The sequence below is a fragment of the Ixodes scapularis genome, unplaced genomic scaffold, assembly GCF_016920785.2.
Source record: "Ixodes scapularis isolate PalLabHiFi unplaced genomic scaffold, ASM1692078v2 PGA_scaffold1__304_contigs__length_218370807, whole genome shotgun sequence".
NCBI classification, from domain to species: domain Eukaryota; kingdom Metazoa; phylum Arthropoda; class Arachnida; order Ixodida; family Ixodidae; genus Ixodes; species Ixodes scapularis.
In genome coordinates, this window is record NW_024609846.1 from 5931337 (window position 1) to 5937051 (window position 5715).

Consider the following 5715-nt stretch of genomic DNA (forward strand, 5'->3'; position numbering starts at 1 on the left):
GTGCTTGCTTCTGTCTGTCGTCTAGCTTTTGATTGCGCTCTGACTTACTGTGAAAGCATGTAATGCTGCCAAAAGCATCTAGTTTTACATGGCTTTGTCTCTCATGGGTTTCTCACTGCCAATCATATGGAATGCCAAAAAATGTGACAAGCAACCTTTATATTCTTTAAGGTTTAGATATTTCTTTTGGATGTCAGATTTTCATCATAGAAAACATTTATCTACCACAGAGAGTGTTGAATATAGTTTTGCGTTTACTTCATATTATCGAGTCAAGTGAAGTAAAAGTTTATTAAGACAACCGTCGAGGAATACAGTTGTCTGGGGGGCCGCATCAAAAGGCATCGGCATGAGTGACAAGGCAACAGCCCCCCCCCCCCCCCGCCTTATCCCTTCACGGCCTTCGCGGACACCCTTGCGTGTTTTTAAGCAATACAATATTTGCGACTTACCGGAGTTATTGCCTCCCAGCGTCAAAACCAAGCAGTGTAGAAACCAACGCTTGTACCCACCGAACTTTGCAGGGAAATTTCCGCAGAGTTACAACCATTTCATGAGAAGCCTCGCTCTAATTTTACGATGGACATAAAGGGCCGCTTTCACTCGCTTGAACCTAAAACTTTACTTCATTGTGTTAGTCAGTTTTTAAAACACAATCTTTTAAAGTTTCAGTCAAAGTCCGGATTTGCTGAGTTGGACTTTCTCCGAAGTTTGGAATTATACCTACAGGCAATGGTAGTGAAGTACGATAATAAAAATTATATTTAGAAACGAGAAGTATGTATTTATTTGGCAGTAGCCCCTGTTCTTTCTGAGATCTACCTAGGTTCTTCAGATATACTACTATATATCTTAATTCAGAACATGTACCCTGATGACGTCTTTATAGGACGCTATATGGACGTCTTGGTGTCTACTATTAATCATTCTTTGTCCGCGTAGCTAGAGCGCTTCATTTGTGCTGTGGAGAACTACATGTTTTCAGTGGAAATACCTAAAAAAGCGTCTACCTACTGTTTTTAGATATTCAACTGAAAACACCGTGTAGTTTGTGTTGGCAGTACGACAGAACTACGTCAAAAGCAATCTTACCTTTTACTAGCTGCCATTCAAAAATGTGAAGTCTGACATTCTCCGAAACCTTGTGTGATTTGAAAAATTGATGTTTGCATTCCATTAAGTTGTTGTTACAATGTGTTTTTGGCCGTTTTTGTGTGGCTGGCTATCCGGGAGATTTTTTTTTTATTATTATGTTTAAACATATATTGTACCTTGTTTCCTTAAAGAAGAAGAGTCAAGGGCCTCCCCTGACTCTTTAGAAGAATGTGGAAAGCAAGAACCGCGATTTTCACACAGAGTAATAAAATTTCCTTGATCAGACGCTTTTGGGAGAAAAAAAAGAGAACATGCAACAAAACACGAAAAGGGAAAATCTTGAGCGCTTCTTTGTGTGTCTGTGTGTGTTTTCGTGTGTTTCGGCGGATTATATCTCAGGGGCCATTATATGTCTGCGAAAGTGAACAAAGCGTTCTGACCTGGTAGCAACGACAATCCAATCGACCCCCCCCAAAAAAACAAAAAAAAAACGTATAGACGCCAATAAAAAATAATAAAAACATTCTGACGAGTTTGTTGGAGCCGAGAAGGCTGCGTTCTTTACGAGCTTTGGCACAAATGATGTAGTACCTGGGGTTACGAGCTGAAGAGGTAACTTTTCTAACACGGAGGTGGAGAGGGAGGAAAGGGATGAGACGAAACCGTGCTGACAACTTTGGCTTTGGCTTCTGAACCTATTATGGATGTTTCATGCCCAAAGGAGTCTTCGAGTGGATTTAGCTGAAGCGGTTTGTCCTGTACACCTTCCAGCGCCTAGATATTTTTAGGGTGTAGACGAATATGCTTGTTACCGCGATGCGCCTTTATCTTTATGCTATAACATGGTAAACGTTAGTCGAAAACGTTCACAAAGGACGGTTCCAGATTTTTTGCCTTGAATAAGCTTGCGACCTCTTTTGGCCACCGGGGCAGGAAAGTCAAATTACTCAGCAAAGGACTTTAAGACGATGCCACGAAGAATAAAATAACCGTTCCCCATTTTCTCAAAGTTTACAAAAGACGACTTAATTTGTATTTAATGCGAAAAATGGCAATCAAATGTTGCAAGTAACGAGCGGCGTAATTTAAAAGATGATACGTCAAAGTAGTAACGCAAATATGTTACTCGTTGGCCAATTAGAAAACTAACGAGTACGTTAGTGCATTACGGAAAAAGCAGCGCGTTACCAGCAACGATGATACTTGAAACGCGTTACTTCCAACACTACGAGGATGACAGGTATTGCTTTTCAGTTCACTATTGTATTACAACTGAACGATCAGCACAAATCTTTTTTTACTTAAGTTTATTTGATATCGCGTTTTAATTTGCTCCCATCGATAACATTTGAGACAGGGCTATATAAATAGTTGCTCTACTTTGGGTTCTGTCATGATAGATAATTCACAGTAGTCGCAGTGGAGGTTTATTTTTTTTCCGAAATTGGTATTGTTTTCTTAGTTAAATATTTTTAACCTAACTTAGGTATAAAAAGCCTATCTTGTAGATAACGCCTGTGACTACGATAGTGATGTGATCATCACAAAAAATATGAAAGCCGTTTTCAATTCCCTGAAACGCCGGTTGGGGCGCAGCTCTTGAGGAGGAGGATGGAAGTGTACTGAGGGATAGGTGACTCCTTAAGGTCACGTGACCTAAGGAAGGGTCGCGTGACGTCAGGCGGTCACGTGACCTCACGGGGTCACGTGACCTCAGGGGAATCACGTGCCCTCAGGCGGTCACGTGACCTCAGGGCCACATGACCCCCCTAGGTCACGTGACCTGGGGGGGTCACGTGGTTACGCTGGCGCCGGCGGCGACGCCGACGCCGCTCAAGCCGGAAACGGGCGCCTAAGAGCTGCGCTCTAAAAATACGATTACCGACAATCGTCTACTAAACTTTTTGAATAATTGTCATAGATCCGAATTTCCAGTGGCTATTTGTTGCGCAACATAAAAACTAGGCTATGGTTTGTCTTAGACTGCTAGTCTTTTCTTAAAGGAGATTCGTCCTTTCTGAGGAAAACTACAGCATCTTCTTCCGAAGCTGTCAGCTATGATACCTACATCTCTCGTTTTCCTCAACTTTGGAATATACTGCTTCTGTTTTAATGCACTTTATATGCCTCTAGATGTCAGCCTAGTTTCGGAAATGTAAAAAGTCACGTTATTTCCGTGAAAAAGAACTGGGTTACACCGCTCACTGCCAGATGGCCGGCGCGAGCCAAAAATAGAAGACCGAAAATAACGAACCCAGTGGCGCTAGTCAACGTCAAATTAAGAATTGGCAGCAGAACAATTAAAGACGCCTGGAATCCTCTGTAATGCCAAATTAGAGCGCAGATCTTTAGGAGGAGCAGGGAAGGGTACGGAGGCAAGAGAAGGGTACGGAGGGGAGATCACAGGGAAATTGTGGGACAATCTGGCGGTAAATACCCCCCCCCCCCCGAAATAAAATTAGGGGGGGGGGGGGTAATTTCGCCGCTAAATATGGCGGAAAGATTTCCCCGCTAAATTTATCAGGAAAATTTTCGCGCGAAATTAGCCGGAAAAATTTATCCGCTGAGTTTAGCGGACAACTTTGCCACTAAATTGACTCAAAACAACAGAGACACACAAGAGGCCGAAGCACCTGTACACGCGAGGGAAATCACGAGCCCGCCCTAGGATTCTGTGCATCCAGTTGTTGTCGATGCAAAAAAAAAAAACTGCCCCTCTATCACACCCGATTTCACTCAAACAACAATCATAGGGGGACAAAAATCTCGATTCGAAGACAAAGAATAGAATTCGTAAGCTTCAAGTCAGGGACAACAAACTTCTCCAGCCCTTTCCTTTCACTCACGGAGATAGAGATTCACTTCCTTCGAGGGTGGGGAGCCCCCCAGCCCGCACGGCTCTAGAGCTTAAAGGTTTGGAAAAACGAAAGCAAATAAAAACCCGGGAAAGCCGCCCTCTGTTCTTACTTCTTCTCGCCTTCTGTTCTCGCTTGACCCTCTGGTCCGTCTTGCGCTTTCCCCAAGGAGTTCTCAGACTATTTCACGTGACACTAGTTCCCTCGGCACACAGCTGGCTCAGAAGAACTTTGACGTGGCTGGCCTCCATTGCAGCCGGGAAGCGTCTTTTTATCTTTTTTTTTACACCCCTAAAAAGAAGATTTGAAAAAATAAGCTTTTTTCCGGCCCTGTTCGTACGATCTACCACGGAGCAAAGATTGCTACCTATTGCAAATAATTTATATCTCGAAGCTGTGAAAAAATGATCTTGATCGCTGGCGCCCGGAAATCCACCTCGCGGCTGCCCGAGTCGCACGTCCGCCTGCCCGCCGGTGACGTACGCGGTTAGGGAAATATAGGGATTTTTCATTTTTGCCAGTAGAGATTCGCCTCCTGGAAACCATGTTGAATATACCCGAGACTGAGGTAGAAAAGAACATAAAAGTCGAAGAAACAGAAAGGGACAGGACGACGTCTCAAACTCAGCTACCATGTTTATTTAGTCCTCCTCCTTATATAGCCCACCACCAACACAAAGGGGCAACTCTAACCAGTTCAAACGCCAAACCCTCCAGACAGTCACTACCAACACAAAGGGACAACCTCTAAACAGCACAAGCACCAAACCCTATAATTCCCAAAGTAGCGCTATGGACGGCCTTCATGCCGATTCACAAAGATAACTCAGCAATCTAAGGAGGACGACTAAATAAGGAGGAGGACTAAATAAACCTGGTAGCTGAGTTTGAGACTTCGTCCCGTTCCTTTCTGTTTCTTCGACTTTTATGTTCTTTTCTACCCCAGTCTCAGGTATATTCAACATGGTTAACATCCATCAGCTCGCCTGCACCCTTACTATTTTATCTCTGCCTCCTGGAACCCTCGCGGCTGGTGTAACTTGAAAATTCAATAACTTCACGGAGAAATTTTAATTTCTAAAATGTTTTTGATATCAGTTGAAAAAGGGTCATTGATGTGGTCTGCCGATTTCAAGCCAAATCAAAGCACAGAGCATCAAAGAGCCATTTCTCGGGGAACCTGGACGTCAGCGCACTGCTTTTGCAACAGGAAGGACCCGGAACGCACTTTTTCGCTCGGGAGAAGTGTGTTTCGGTGTCTCGCCGCAGCAGAGCGCCAGTTGCGTGGCTCTCCTCTCCATCCGTTTTCTGCCGCTCCCCCTTTTCCGTTCCGGCGGCCGCTTCTCGTGGTGATATGCCAGGCTTTGTCAGTAAACGGAAGGTTGTGTCGAAAGCCTGACTTGTGACGTCTTAAGAGCGCCTGGGAGAAATCATGTGGATTTTTCCCACGTGTCACTGCCGCTTTAAAAATATAAATGATAGAAATAATAAAAATTAACTGAGCATATTACTGTTTGCAAGCATATTTCAAGTATTTAATTGATACCACCCTTCATGCTCTTTACTTCTGTGCAAAAAATACAACAAATAGACGGTGTAATCTAAAAGCTGGTAATTATATAGCGCTGTGCAGTATTTGCCTGTCGTGCTTCATGGAAAGAAAACCAAGTGTACCAGGTACAGCATTTCAGGCATCAATGGTGGTTACTAGCGCAAACTTTCCAGCTACTAACAGCTGCAGTTACTACCTGCCGTGTGTTTGAGG